Source organism: Triticum dicoccoides, chromosome 5A (assembly GCF_002162155.2).
Source record: "Triticum dicoccoides isolate Atlit2015 ecotype Zavitan chromosome 5A, WEW_v2.0, whole genome shotgun sequence".
Lineage (NCBI taxonomy): Eukaryota > Viridiplantae > Streptophyta > Magnoliopsida > Poales > Poaceae > Triticum > Triticum dicoccoides.
In genome coordinates, this window is record NC_041388.1 from 440,156,174 (window position 1) to 440,172,089 (window position 15,916).

Here is a 15,916-nt window from a genome sequence, read left to right on the forward strand (position 1 = left end):
CTCGGTTCTTCAAGACACTTCGACAGGTTAAAACAAGACCAGCAACACCACCCGAATGTGCCGACAAATCCCGATAGGAGCTGCACATATCTCGTTCTCAGGGCACACTCAGATGAGACATCCTACGAGTAAAACCAACCCTCAAGTTGCCCCGAGGTGGCCCCGTAGTCTACTCGGTTCGGACCAATACTCAGAGGAGCACTGGCCCCGGGGGGGGAGGGTTAAATAAGATGACCCTCGGGCTCCGGAAACCCAAGGGAAAAAGAGGCTAGGTGGCAAATGGTAAAACCAAGGTTGGGCATTGCTGGAAAAGCTTTAATCAAGGCGAACTATCAGGGGGTTCCCATTATAACCCAACCGCGTAAGGAACGCAAAATCCGGGAACATAACACCAATATGACGGAAACTAGGGCGGCAAGAGTGGAACAAAACACTAGGAGAGAGGCCGAGCCTTCCACCCTTTACCAAGTATATAGATGCATTAAGATAATAAGACAATATAATGATATCCCAACAAGTAAAATAAATGTTCCAACAAGGAACGGCCTCCAATCTTCACCTGCAACTAACAATGCTATAAGAGGGGCTGAGCAAAGCGATAACATAGCCCATCAACGGTTTGCTAGGACATGGTGGGTAAGAGGTTTGACATGGCAATTTGGGAGGCTTGAAAGAAAATGGTAGGCATCATAGCATTGGCATAGCAAAAGAGCGAGCAATCTAGCATAGCAAAGATAGTAGTGATTTCGAGGGTATGATCATCTTGCCTGCACAGTTGTCAGAGTTGACTGGATCCTCGAAAGCAAACTCAACGGGCTCCTCGTTAGCGAACTCGTCTCCTGGCTCTACCCAAACAAGACAAACAAGCAACAAGGACATAATCAACCACGCGCAAAGCTCAAACACTATGATGCAAAGATGACATGCTATGCGGGATGCAATAAGTGATGCATATGCGAGATTTGACAAGGAATGCATGAATCTGGCCTCAACTTGGAAATCCAAGTGTGCCACTGGAAAGATGAGATGAAATCGCTTGAAAATGATATAAAGAAAGCCGGAATCGGAGTTACGGTTTGGAAAAGGCAAGCAATTCAAATATGACACCGGTGTGCGATTTACAGCAAGTAGCCATCTAAATGCAATTGAGATGAACATGCTACAGCATCCAAACATGGCATCAAAATATATGGTAGGGATGCATTCATGATGCTTAATAAAAGTCTAGCACTGAGCTACGGCCAATTCATCCATTAACAGGTTCAAACAAGCATGGCAAAAATGCATATGGTAAACAGATCTCAGACAGTGAAATTAGCACTTGTCTGGAATTTCAGATCAGGTAGCACTCTTCGGAGCAACAAAACTACATGCTACAGGACCTGAACATGGCAAAGTAAAACATGGCATGGAGCTACTCAAAGAGCTTAACAAAAGTCCCTTAGTGACCTTGAGCCAAAAGGGACCAGAAAACATATTAGCAAGCATGTGAACATAGCAAAAGCACAATCAGTTTTCAGACTTAGTGAAAAATGACACATGCTGAAAACATATATCAAGTAGGCATGTTTACGAGCTCGATGCACTCACTACGGAGCAATTCATGACAAACTAAGCATACATCCATCAAGAATACACAAAATGCAAGCTAGACATGGCAAGAACAATAGCATAACATGCACGGATCAACTACAACATCATCGGCAAAATTGCTAACAAGTAGACAATCTGCCCGGAATCACGAAGTAGCAAAAGTAGAGCTCGATTGACTCAAGCTAGGATGCTCCATGATTGCAAACAAAGACATGGATGGATAGAGCACTACAATATTAACAAAACATCCTTACTGATCATCCTCAAAAGAGGTACGGATCACTAAGAAACAACATGAACATATGACCATATGAGATAAACATCTCAAGGACTTAGTGGAAATGCTGTCCCTGAAATCAGAATTACCAAGTGCCTCACTTTGCAAGCTTGTGCTAGTCACCACACACATCACAAAAATACATGGGTTGCACCTCTGGAAAGATGGCAAAACCCTTAACAAAACATATGTAGAGCTCATGGTCATAACATGCACACAATAATCATGGCAAAAATGACAAATATCTAAATGGAGTAGCAGATCTGACAATTAACTCAAGTAGCCCTCTTCTAACAGCATTTCGGGCATCAAGATAAACTCAAATTAAAATGATGCAATGGAATGAAATGATGTACTCTCTGAGACGAACAATTTCATGTGCTATATGCCCAAAATGGAGCTACGGATGCAAAGTTACGATGCGTTGAACATAGCAAAATATTAGGGTTTCGGGGCAAAAAGTCAACCAAGGCAAATCCCAGATCTGGATCCGGATCGGCACGGATTACGAGGATCGCCAGAAACACTGTTCACCGGGGGCGGAGACGACGCCGGAGCTCGGAGTAGGGGAGGCCGGAGCTCGCCGGACGGCGAGGTGGCCGCGGTGGAGCTCGGTCCGGGCGAGGGGAGGCGAGGCCGAGGCGGCGTCGGGTCGGCGAGGCGCGGCCGGGCGGCGGAGTGGTCCGGGAGGCGGCGAAGGTCGGTACCGGCGGAGATCCGGCGGGGCGGCGACCGACGGGCGAGGCGGCGACCGGAGATCGAGGAGAGGGGCGGTGCGGGCGGCGCGGGAGGCGCGACCCGGTGGCGCTCGGCGGAGGGCCGCGGATGGGCTTGCGGGCCCGCGGCGGTGGGAGGCGGCCGGCGGCCACGTGGCGGGAGGAGAGAGGCTGGGGGAGCGGGGCGGACGTGTCCGCCTGGTGGAGAGGAAGAGTCCGGCGACGAAGAGGGAATTAGGTTAGGGTTTCATCCGGGATTTTTTGGGGGGGTGCACCTATTTATAGATAGAAGGAGCTAGGAGACTCCAAATGAGGTGCGGTTTTCGGCCACGCGATCGTGATCGAACGCTCTAGATGATGGAGAGGTTTTTGGTGGGTTTTGGGACAAATTGGAAGGGTGTTGGGCTGCAACACACACGAGGCCTTTTCGGTCCCTCGGTTAACCGTTGGAGCATCAAACGAAGTCCAAATGGTACGATACTTGACAGGCGGTCTACCGGTAGTAAACCAAGGCCGCTTGGCAAGTGTCGGTCCAATCCGGAAATGTTCAATCCCTACACACGAAAGAAAGGTAGAAATGACCACCGGAGGAGAACGAAGCGCCGGAATGCAAAACGGACAACGGGGAAAATGCTCGAATGCAAGAGATGAACACGTATGCGAATGCAATGCATATGATGACATGATATGAGATGCATGACAACGATAACAACACACGGAGACAAAGACCCAAACCCGAGAAAATAAAATAACTTAACGCCGGAAATGGCAAGAGTTGGAGTACATATTGGGAAAGTCATATCTGGGGTGTTCTTGATGGTCTTCTTGTTCAATGGACGGTAATCAACACAGAGTCGATCCGTTCCATCCTTCTTCTTCACAAAAAGAACACCACAACCCCACGGAGGAGAACTAGGCCGGATGAGACCCATTCTTTCTTGAATATCGAGTTGCTTCTTCAGCTCCTTCAACTCTTCAGGTCCGAGCTTGTAAGGACGCTTGCACACTGGTTCCATGCCGGGCTCAAGATCAATGATGAATTCAACTAGCCGGTGCGGAGGCATTCCTGGAAGCTCTTCTGGAAAGATGTCTTGATATTCGCAAACGACTGGAATTTGCGAGATAGCATCCAGTTCACCCTTCTCATTGAGAGAAAACAGACGGATTGTATCATCACGAGCGGCAAAGACAATTACATCCTCAGACGAATGAGTCAATTGAATCTGCCTGGCTGCACAATCAAGATGCGCCTTGTGCTTAGAAAGCCAATCCATTTCGAGAATAAGATCAATATCCGAGTTACCAAGAACCACCAGAGAAGAAAGAAACTTGTAGTCGCCCAACGTGATAGAGATATCGGGAGCAACCAAACTAGAAGTCAAAAGCTTGCCGGGAGAAACAACTTGCATGACTTTGGGCATGATCTCAGTATCAACATTGTGCTTCGATGCAAACGGGCATGACAAGAAAGAATGCGATGCACCAGTATCAAAAAGTACTTTTGCGGGAACATCGTTAACAGGAAGGTTACCCATGATGACATCTGACGAGTCCTCTGCCTGAGCTGCATTCATCAAGTTGACCTTGGCATGCTTGGGGTTATGCTTGACCACAACTGTACTTGCCGGTCTGACAGGAGGAGGAGGGAGACGCCTCTGGTTGAGACACTTGTTGGCATAGTGACCCTTCTGTTGGCACTTGTTGCACGTGACCTCTAAAAGCGAAGGTGGTACGGAGCACTCGATCTTGGAGCTTGAGACGAAGTCTTGTTCTGAAAGCCAGGGTTGGGTGGGTGGGAAGATCCATTGCCACCTTTGCTCTTCTGCTGATACGGCTGACGGAACGGAGGAGGAGGAAGCCAATACTTCTGCTGCTTGGCCACTTGAGTAGAGGAAGAAGGAGTAGCATCTCTGACTCGCTTCTTGGAAGCATCACACCTCAATTGAGCGGCCTCTTGCTTCAGTGCCATGTTGTAGAACTCATCGTACCTCAAGGGCTCAAAGAGAACAAGAGCTAGCTGAATTTCTTCTCTGAGACCACCCCTGAACTGGTATATCATGCTCTTATCATCAGGAACGTCCTGCTTGGCAAAACGGGCAAGCTTTTGAAACAACTTGTTGTAGTCATAGACAGACAAAGAGCCTTGCTTCAGGTTGCGGAATTCCTCACGCTTGCTTTCAACCACGCTCTGAGGGATATGGTGAGCTCTGAAATCTTGACGGAATTCATCCCAAGTGATCACACGTCCATCTCTGGAATCCTTGTACTGCTGGAACCATTCTGCAGCTTGATCTTTGAGTTGGAAGGAAGCGAACTTGACGAAGTCCTCAGGCCTGACGTTACTGCACTCGAAATGCTTGCACAGATCCACAAGCCAATCGTCAGCATCGGTTGCCTCAACACAATTGCTGAAAGTCTTTGGCCCGTTAGCAAGGAACTGGTTGAGTGTAGCAAAGTGATTTTGATTGTTGCCTTGATTCCCTTGGTTGCCTTGATTGCGCTCTTGGAGAATTTGCATGATCAACTGTGTGTTAGCATTGGTTGCGGCCATCATAGCTTGCCATGCCTCCGGAGGAGGTGGAGGTGGTGGCGGATCAGGATTCGGAGTCGTGCGCGTTGGAGGAGCCATCCTAAAGAGGTTGACATCCATTAGCACATTGATAGAAAAATGAAGTTGAATCCAACGGAATGAAAATTGCAACATATAGTCTTCACATCCGAACAAAATGAACGAATGCATTCCTCTTGAAATGGTCACATATCCATAAATTGAGAAGCCACATAGAATTTAGGTAGAGAAATAAATCAACAAGGTACGGATCAAGAACGAATACTCGGTAAGAAATCCCAATCTCAAACCAATTATCCGTGGAAGAAGAACTAGAGCTACGAGAATTCCCACCTATGAAACTCCCGAACCTTTCTGGTTATGCAATCAGGTGTTGGGGATACAGGGGAAGCATAATATCTCACCCAAATCTAGAAAATCCTACATCCAGCTGTATCCATCCTTCAACACATAACCGAGATAAACTTCAGAAACCATCTACCTCAACCTTCGAAAAGCATCCGTTATACAAGTTATGGCGATACTCCCGAACTCCCGCCCCAGTACTGGGTGGCGTCGAGGTTATCTCACCAACGAACTACATAAAAGAGATTTTCGATGTCGGCGTACTAAACTCAGGTATTCCAGAATTGCAACAATAAAATTATGACGACAACACCTCAGAGCTCAACTCCCCGGGACACTTCCACAAAACCCCTGACAGGAGGCACCAAGACAATGTTCTCATCAAAAAACCATCGGAACGATTCCAAGATACCCGCGTGATCCTAAATTTAGTGAAATTTGAGAAGAGAAGAGTCAAAACTCTACGTCAGGATGCCTTACCAGAGCGATGAGGAGACTGGGAAGTAAAAAGAATTCCTAAACTCTCCGATATATAATTCCTAAATGACTCAAAACATTTTTCTAGACACAACTTGGCCGCTAATAACGATCAAGCAATGGGGCTCCTAAGGTCGGGGAAGGCTCTGATTACCAACTTGTAACACCCTCGATGCGACTATATCTCCCACATGTCGAGGCACGACTTAGAGGCATAATCGCATTGAAGGCATATGTCGCAAGTAAGGCAATCTTCACAACATCCCATGTAATATAAATAATAAAGGGGAGATAACATAGTTGGCTTACACTTGCCACGTAAATCAAGGTACATAAATAACATTACATCATCCAAACACTCATGGCCCGACTACGGCGCCAAAATAAAAGATAACCCAACATGCGACACGGTCCCTATCACCCCCAACAGGGCACCACTACTGATCATCAGAGAAAGACACATAGTAACGTTGAGAGTCCTCGTCGAACTCCCACTTGAGCTCGAGCGCGTCACCTGGAGCGGAATCATCAGGCACTGCATCTGGTGTAATAGTAATATGTGAGCCACAGGGACTCAGCAATCTCGCACCCTCGCGATCAAGACTATTTAAGCTTATAGGTAAGGCAAGGTAAAAATATATGAGGAGCTGCAGCACGCGACTAGCATATATGGTGGCTATCCTGTTCGCAAAAGAGAGCGAGAAGAGGAGGCAAAGCGCGAGCGAGTAATCTAGAGAACATCCTGCGCAAGCATTACTCCAACACCGTGTCCACTTCCCGGACTCCGCCGAGAAGAGGCCATCACGGTAACTCACACGGTTGATTCATTTTAATTAAGTTAAGGTTCAAGTTATCTACAACCGGACATTAACAAATTCCCATCTTCCCATAACCGCGGGCACGGCTTTCGAAAGTTCAAATCCCTGCAGGGGAGTCCCAACTTAGCCCATGACAAGCTCTCACGGTTAACGAAGGAATAGACCTCCTCCCGAGACATTCCGATCAGACTCGGTATCTCGGTTCTTCAAGACACTTCGACAGGTTAAAACAAGACCATCAACACCACCCGAATGTGCCGACAAATCCCGATAGGAGCTGCACATATCTCGTTCTCAGGGCACACTCAGATGAGACATCCTACGAGTAAAACCAACCCTCAAGTTGCCCCGAGGTGGCCCCGCAGTCTACTCGGTTCGGACCAACACTCAGAGGAGCACTGGCCCGGGGGGGGGTTAAATAAGATGACCCTCGGGCTCCGGAAACCCAAGGGAAAAAGAGGCTAGGTGGCAAATGGTAAAACCAAGGTTGGGCATTGCTGGAAAAGATTTAATCAAGGCGAACTATCAAGGGGTTCCCATTATAACCCAACCGCGTAAGGAACACAAAATCCGGGAACATAACACCGATATGACGGAAACTAGGGCGGCAAGAGTGGAACAAAACACTAGGAGAGAGGCCGAGCCTTCCACCCTTTACCAAGTATATAGATGCATTAAGATAACAAGACAATATAATGATATCCCAACAAGTAAAATAAATGTTCCAACAAGGAACGGCCTCCAATCTTCACCTTCAACTAACAACGCTATAAGAGGGGCTGAGCAAAGCGGTAACATAGCCAATCAACGGTTTGCTAGGACATGGTGGGTAAGAGGTTTGACATGGCAATTTGGGAGGCTTGAAAGAAAATGGTAGGCATTGTAGCATTGGCATAGCAAAAGAGCGAGCAATCTAGCATAACAAAGATAGTAGTGATTTCGAGGGTATGATCATCTTGCCTGCACAGTTGTTAGAGTTGACTGGATCCTCGAAAGCAAACTCAACGGGCTCCTCGTTAGCGAACTCGTCTCCCGGCTCTACCCAAACAAGACAAACAAGCAACAAGGACACAATCAACCACGCGCAAAGCTCAAACACTATGATGCAAAGATGACATGCTATGCGGGATGCAATAAGTGATGCATATGCGAGATTTGACAAGGAATGCATGAATCTGGCTTCAACTTGGAAATCCAAGTGTGCCACTGGAAAGATGAGATGAAATCTCTTGAAAACGATATAAAGAAAGCCGGAATCGGAGTTACGGTTTGGAAAAGGCAAGCAATTCAAATATGACACCGGTCTGCGATTTACAACAAGTAGCCATCTAAATGCAATTAAGATGAACATGCTACAACACCCAAACATGGCATCAAAATACATGGCAGGGATGCATTCATGATGCTTAACAAAAGTCTAGCACTGAGCTACGGCCAATTCATCCATTAACAGGTTCAAACAAGCATGGCAAAAATGCATATGGTAAACAGATCTCAGACTTAGTGAAATTAGCACTTGTCTGGAATTTCAGATCAGGTAGCACTCTTCGGAGCAACAAAACTACATGCTACAGGACCTGAACATGGCAAAGTAAAACATGGCATGGAGCTACTCAAAGAGATTAACAAAAGTCCCTTAGTGACCTTGAGCCAAAAGGGATCAGAAAACATATTAGCAAGCATGTGAACATAGCAAAAGCACAATCAGTTTTCAGACTTAGTGAAAAATGGCACATGCTGAAAACATATATCAAGTAGGCATGTTTACGAGCTCGATGCACTCACTATGGAGCAATTCATGACAAACTAAGCATACATCCATCAAGAATACACAAAATGCAAGCTAGACATGGCAAGAACAATAGCATAGCATGCACGGATCAACTACAACATCATCGGCAAAATTGCTAACAAGTAGACAATCTGCCCGGAATCACGAAGTAGCAAAAGTAGAGCTCGATTGACTCAAGCTAGGGTGCTCCATAATTGCAAACAAAGACATGGATGGATAGAGCACTACAATATTAACAAAACATCCTTACTGATCATCCTCAGAAGAGGCACGGATCACTAGGAAACAACATGAACATATGGCCATATGAGATAAACAGCTCAAGGACTTAGTGGAAATGCTAAGTCCCTGAAATCAGAATTACCAAGTGCCTCACTTTGCAAGCTTGTGCTAGTCACCACACACATCACAAAAATACATGGGTTGCACCTCTGGAAAGATGGCAAAACCCTTAACAAAACATATGTAGAGCTCATGGTCATAACATGCACACAATAATCATGGCAAAAATGACAAATATCTAAATGGAGTAGCAGATCTGACAATTAACTCAAGTAGCCCTCTTCTAACAGCATTTCGGGCATCAAGATAATCTCAAATTAAAATGATGCAATGGAATGAAATGATGTACTCTCTGAGACGAACAATTTGATGTGCTATACGCCCAAAATGGAGCTACGGATGCAAAGTTACGATGCATTGAACATAGCAAAATATTAGGGTTTTGGGGCAAAAAGTCAACCAAGGCAAATCCCAGATCTGGATCCGGATCGGCACAGATTACGAGGATTGCCGGAAACACTGTTCATGGGGGCAGAGACGACGCCGGAGCTTGGAGTAGGGGAGGCCGGAGCTCGCCGGACGGCGAGGTGGCCGCGGTGGAGCTCGGTTCGGGCGAGGGGAGGCGAGGCCGAGGCGGCGTCGGGTCGGCGAGGCGCGGCCGGGCGGCGGAGTGGGCCGGGAGGCGGCGGAGGTCGGCATCGGCGGAGATCCGGCGGGGCAGCGGCCGACGGGCGAGGCGGTGACCGGAGATCGAGGAGAGGGGCGGCGCGGGAGGCGCGGCCCGGTGGCGCTCGGCGGAGGGCCGCAGATGGGCTTGCCGGCCCGCGGCGGTGGGAGGCGGCCCGCGGCCACGTGGCGGGAGGAGAGAGGCTGGGGGAGCGGGGCGGACGTGTCCGCCTGGTGGAGAGGAAGAGTCCGGCGACGAAGAGGGAATTAGGTTAGGGTTTCATCCGGGATTTTTGGGGGGGTGCACCTATTTATAGATAGAAGGAGCTAGGAGACTCCAAATGAGGTGCGGTTTTCGGCCACGCGATCGTGATCGAACGCTCTAGATGATGGAGAGGTTTTTGGTGGGTTTTGGGACAAATTGGAAGGGTGTTGGGCTGCAACACACACGAGGCCTTTTCGGTCCCTCGGTTAACCGTTGGAGCATCAAACGAAGTCCAAATGGTACGAAACTTGACAGGCGGTCTACCGGTAGTAAACCAAGGCCGCTTGTCAAGTCTCGGTCCAATCCGGAAATGTTCAATCCCCACACACGAAAGAAAGGTAGAAATGACCACCGGAGGAGAACGAAGCGCCGGAATGCAAAACAGACAACGGGGAAAATGCTCGAATGCAAGAGATGAACACGTATGCGAATGCAATGCACATGATGACATGATATGAGATGCATGACAACGATAACAACACACGGAGACAAAGACCCAAACCCGAGAAAATAAAATAACTTAACGCCGGAAACGACAAGAGTTGGAGTACATATTGGGAAAGTCATATCCGGGGTGTTACAAGTAGCCCCTGAACCTGGCTTCAATGACAAGGTATCCGGCGCGTAGATCTGTCTTCGGCATTGCAAGGCAGGTTCCTCCTTCCGAACTCCAAGATAGTCTTCAGACGTATTGAATGTGTCCGGACCAGTAACCCACGCACCACACACAACCGCATAAGGAATATAATATTCCACGAGTAGCATGTGCTGACAAATTTTTGCAAGATGACATCACATCTGTTCGGTCACTATATCGAACCGTTTTTGTCCATCGCTCCGCGTTTCGAGATATGGTTGCCATTGGCACGTCTTGTCAAAGCAGAGATTGTGTCGCCTTATTGTGGGATTTTCATCAATTCGGGCGTGGGTAACCCAACCATACCTGTTTACGCAGCCCTTGGGAATAGGCGAGGTTTAAGGCGAGTGGGGAGGCATTTGATATTCACTGCCTTTATAAGGGGATAAGGATTCCCCCTTCTTCTCGCATGCCTTCTCTCTTCCACTCTTGAGCTCCAGCGCCCAAGTTCTCATCTTCTTCCCACTCAAGTTAGCACTCAACCATGTTCGGATCCGGAGGCCAAGGCAAGTGGATGGTCTCCTCCATTAAGGAGAAGGACATTACTGAGCTTCGGGCGGCCGGGTACTTGGCGAAGGAAATCGCCCACTGTCTTCCGGCCCAAGGACAAGTCGTCCCTACGCCGAAGCCCAACGAGAGGGTGGTATTCATCCCTCATTTCCTCCGCGGGCTAGGGTTTCCACTCCACCCTTTCGTCGTGGGCTGATGTACTATTACGGGATAGACTTCCATGATCTATCCCCGAACTCCTTCCTCAACATCTCGGTGTTCATCGTCGTGTGTGAGGCCTTCCTCCGCATCCAACCCCACTTCGGGCTGTGACTCAAAGTCTTCAACGTGAAGCCGAAGATGGTGGATGGCCAGCGCGCGGAGTGCGGAGGAGCCATGGTGAGTAAGCTATCCAATGTCTCCTGGCCGAAAGGCACTTTCATGGAGACTGTCAAGGAATGGCAGAAACAATGGTTCTACAACAGAACCCCACGGCACCAACTGGGCCGCAGCTGCCGAATTCAATTCCGGTGCTCCAATGTGGCTCGCCTCCTGGGTCGAGAAGAGCCTGAACTAAGGATGGCAATTTTATCCATGGACATGGATATCCGACCCGAATGGATAGGGTTTGGATATGCTTTTGTGTCCATGGGCGGCGCCCAACCCGACCCGATTGTTCGTGGATAGGGCATGGATATAATCTTGTACCCATGGATATACCCAAACCCGACCCGATAGTATGACTTAATGGAGGAAAATCTGCTATCCCTGCCCCACGGTCGTATGTCCCACAACAATTTTACACCTTTTTATCTAAAACATGCATAAGAAATTACACAATCCCCATCGTAACTTTTTTTAGTTGACATTCAATCCCCTCTGTAACATACTCCAACACCCCTTCCCTTATTTATACCTCCTTCTTAAATGACTTGTCATTCTCATCTGTTAGAAAAATACTAAATGATCTTAGGTTGTTAGTGGATGTTGATTTACCATAAGTGAAGCCTAGCCTACCATGAGGTGGAGAATGGAAGAGTTTATGTTAATATTGTGTTATGTCTTATTTATATGTTTCAAGAGGACCCAATGGATATCCAATGGGTATGGATATCCATCGGATTTGGACATGGACACAATTTTTCACCCATGGATTTTTTCATGGGTGGACAAAGACTGTCTTCATGGACATGGATATGGATTTGAGATCGTTCAACCCGATCCAAACCCGACCCATTGCCATCCTTAGCCTGAACTAGTGTTCACCAGACGAGCTGATAGCGCTGCAGACGAGCGTTCAAAGTATGGTGGACAAGGATATCAAGATTGTCGATATAATCCAGGTGATGCTAGTTCGTCGGATTCTCCTGTGCCAAATCCGAAGTCGCCCTCTATGGAAGTTTAATCCGAAGAAGCACCATACCCTGAAGAGGCTCTTCGAAATTTCTCATGAAGACGCCTGGAAGTTGCTCTTCAAGGGCAACGAGATACCGCCGGCCATGGATTTGGACCGCGGGCACGACATCAATCACCTCGCCAACGAGGTATGTTATTTTTAACGCATCCCCTACTTGCTTGTTTCAAGGATGATATCTAAGCTATTATTATCATTGCTTCTTCAGGACTGGATGGAGAGGGCGAAGCAGATCCGGTGTCCAGCTCCGATGCCTAAAGAACCAGTCATTCCGTGTTTAGCGAAGATGCTGGTGCCGGTGCCCTATACGGCACCGGCGAAGAAGGCCACCGGGAAGGCCAAGGGGGTCCGGAGTGGCCCCCCCGCAAGGGCACTTCGGACGCGATGTCCGAAGACAAGACCCGTTCCTCCGTAGCCAAAGACGACGACGATGAGGAGGAGAAGAGCGACTCTCCCTCTGATGGAGGGAGGAAGAAGAGGGTGGCCTCCAAAATTCTGGAGGCGGAGGTGCCCAAGAAGGGGAAAGGCCCGCTCGCGGGCAGCTCCGCATGGGACGTCAACAGCAGTCCGGAGCGATGCCCCCGCACTAAGCCTCAGGCCGCATCGTAAGTGCTAACACTCGTACATGCCCATAAATCTAACCTCTCCTCTTTGTCGTATTGACATGATTAATTATGCTATTGCAGTCCGGCCCATGACAGCTCCCAGCGATCCTCATCAAGAGGTTCATTGGACTCAAAGGAGATGACCAGCGAGACACCGTCGGCCGCTTACTCTCCCAAGGCCCAGGGAGACATCGAGGTGCTGTCCCGAAGGACCTTCCCAGGCCAGGGAGAGGTTCGGGAGGCCGTCAAGGCTGCGCTGGAGGGCGATACCTCGGCCGTCGAACACATGGGGGAACAAGCCCCCATGGAGACTGACGATGGGGGTCGTACTCGATTCGGCCCCCCTCTGGGAATGGATCCGAAATCCCATATGGCCCTGGAGTTCGACAAGCAGCCTCCATCAAGAGAAGGAGGTGCGCCCGTCCCACCGGCGACCTCTATCCAACCAGAGGCGCCGGATAATCTGTTGGAAGCGCTATGAGGTGCTTCCATTGTGGAAGAACACCGTATCCTTATGGGTACGGTGATTGAGAAGGTTCAGTCCGTCAAGAGCTGACTGACCGAAGCCTGCAGCGGCTTGTTGACAGGTCTTGAGGTAAGCGACGTTTAACCGAGAAAATCTCCACATAGATAGTAGCCCCTGAGACACTGTCCGGTGTTCGGAAAGACAAGCCGGACAGAGGATCAATTAAATTTCGCACGAAACTAACCAAGTGTGTCTGATGTTAATAAGCAGGCGTCGCTGCTGGCCGCGACTTCTCATACCGCCGAAGTCTCGGGACTAAAGCAAAAACTGGAGCGGGCCGAAGAAGAGCTTGGCCATGCGAGGAAGCAGCTGGAAGACCAGCAAGGTATGCAATGGCTCGTGATATATTCGGAAAGAGTAAATGATGTATACTGACTGTAGTGTCATTATATGTGTAGGGGCGACGACCGAGGTCGAGGCCTTGAAAACGGCCCTGGCCGAAGCCGAGGAGAGAGCCGTCAAGGAGCAGGCCACTCGCAAGAAGCTGAGGGCCCGGCTGAATGAGGTCCAGCAAGAGCTCCAGGACGCGGTGAAGAAGTACGAGACCCTGGAGGGCGATGTTTCGGCTTGAGAGACTGAACTCTCCAAGGCTCGTCAAAGCGCGGAAGCGGCCCGGGTTGAAGCCCAGGGTGCCCTCCAGGAAATCCAAGAGGCCAAGAAGATCGCGGCGGGTAAGGCGTTTAGCATGCAAAGCAAATATATAAAGAAGAAGTATTTCTTACTAACCCGGATTCGGAGTTCTCCAGGGCCTTCGCAGATCTGCCGCACAGTGTGTCCGACACCACGGAGTTCTTCCAAGCCGAAGAAGTGGAGATCCACGGAGAAATTGTTCTAGTCGCAGTATCTTGTGCCGGAGCATCTCGTGCCCTTCACCGATCAGCTAAAACAACTGGTGGAGCTGCATAAGGTGGCCGAGCTAGCCATGAAGGATTTGATAATCCGGCTATGGCCAACCGAAGCTATGCCCGGCAGCTACCTTGGGCTCGTGAAGCGGCTGGCGAAAGCTTGTCCTCGGCTGGATGTCGTAAAGCAATCGGCCTGCATTAAAGGTGCATGCATGGCCTTCGCCTGCTGCAAGATGTGGTGGGCGAAGATGGACGCCGTCGAGCTGACCAAGGGGCCGCCGGAGGGCAAGGAGCACCGCACACCCGAGCGCTATTTTGCAGATGTCCTAGAGGGGTCTCGCATTGTAGCAACGCAGTGTGCGTAGGACACTATCTTTGAATGAATGTATTCAAGTTCCTTCTACCTTGTATGATAGAACAAAGCGGGTTTGCAATATAATGCTTGTTATGTTTTTAAATTTTTCCTCCTGTGCGGCCATGTTATGTGAAATCTGAGGATTTTCCAGTCGTCGGCTTCTGCCCCCATGTAGGTAGTACGGAGGTGTTCGGGATGGAATCTAAACAATCTTGATCCAATTATATGGTCCTTGAAGGAGTTGTTTAGCGCAACGAACCAGGAAATCAGACTATGCGGCGTTAACGCCCTCACTTAGCCATAGGAGTTTGACAATAAAAACATGGGCGCAGACCCTAGTATCCAAGCTAGAGTGTTGCAAGCGTCTAATCGGGAAGTACCGATCCTTCGCGTGATGCGGAAGAAATCTCTAATGATTTTCAAGCTCCGAACAACTGACCGGCTCTCGCCGCATCATGACAGTCAGTTTTCGTCTTTCTCTACTGAGGTGCTCCTTTGGATAAACCAAGGCACAATCGCAGTAGTTCTCCCTTTACTACCTTAGCCGATATAGCGGAACGTAAGGTACCAAGCACATGAGCCGGGCAACCCAACTATTGACCAAAGACATGATTTGGAGCCAATGCATATAATGCTAAATTCGGGGTGCCGAACTATACTTATAAAAAGTGTTCGGACTTTTGTTGCCGTAGTGTGGGGTGCTATGAAGCCCCTAGCAAATTGAAACACACCCGAGTGTATAGGTGTTACCTGATAGAATTACCAGAAAGGAAAAGACAAAAATAAAGAAAAAGAAGAACCAGTGGTAAGCTAGAGCCGTGAAAATTTGGGCCTCAAACTGTTTCTATTATAATTTCATTGGTGCGTTAAAGTGCATTTATACAGGTAGTGCAATAAGCAGAAAGGCTATTTACTATGCCTTCACCAAGAGAGAGCTGCGTATGGGTCCTGAAGATAGGTAAAGGGATCGTTAAAGAGACCACCTAATAGTTTTCCAGTACGTCCATGCTTCTTGTTGTCTTGGTGTTTTATTCTTCGAAAAGAGTTGATGGTCAAGCCGTCAGAAAAGGCCTATAAAAAAGGGAACATAAAAGAAAAAAGGGGAATAGTTAAAGTATGAGTGTCCGGGGCGATCTAGCCGAATTGCGGATCATAAACTAGCTATGCCTCCGTCGATGCACATGGAATTTTGAGTGCGTAGTTATGTACGTGTGGTGCGAATGTCGCTACTTGACCAGGACTGAG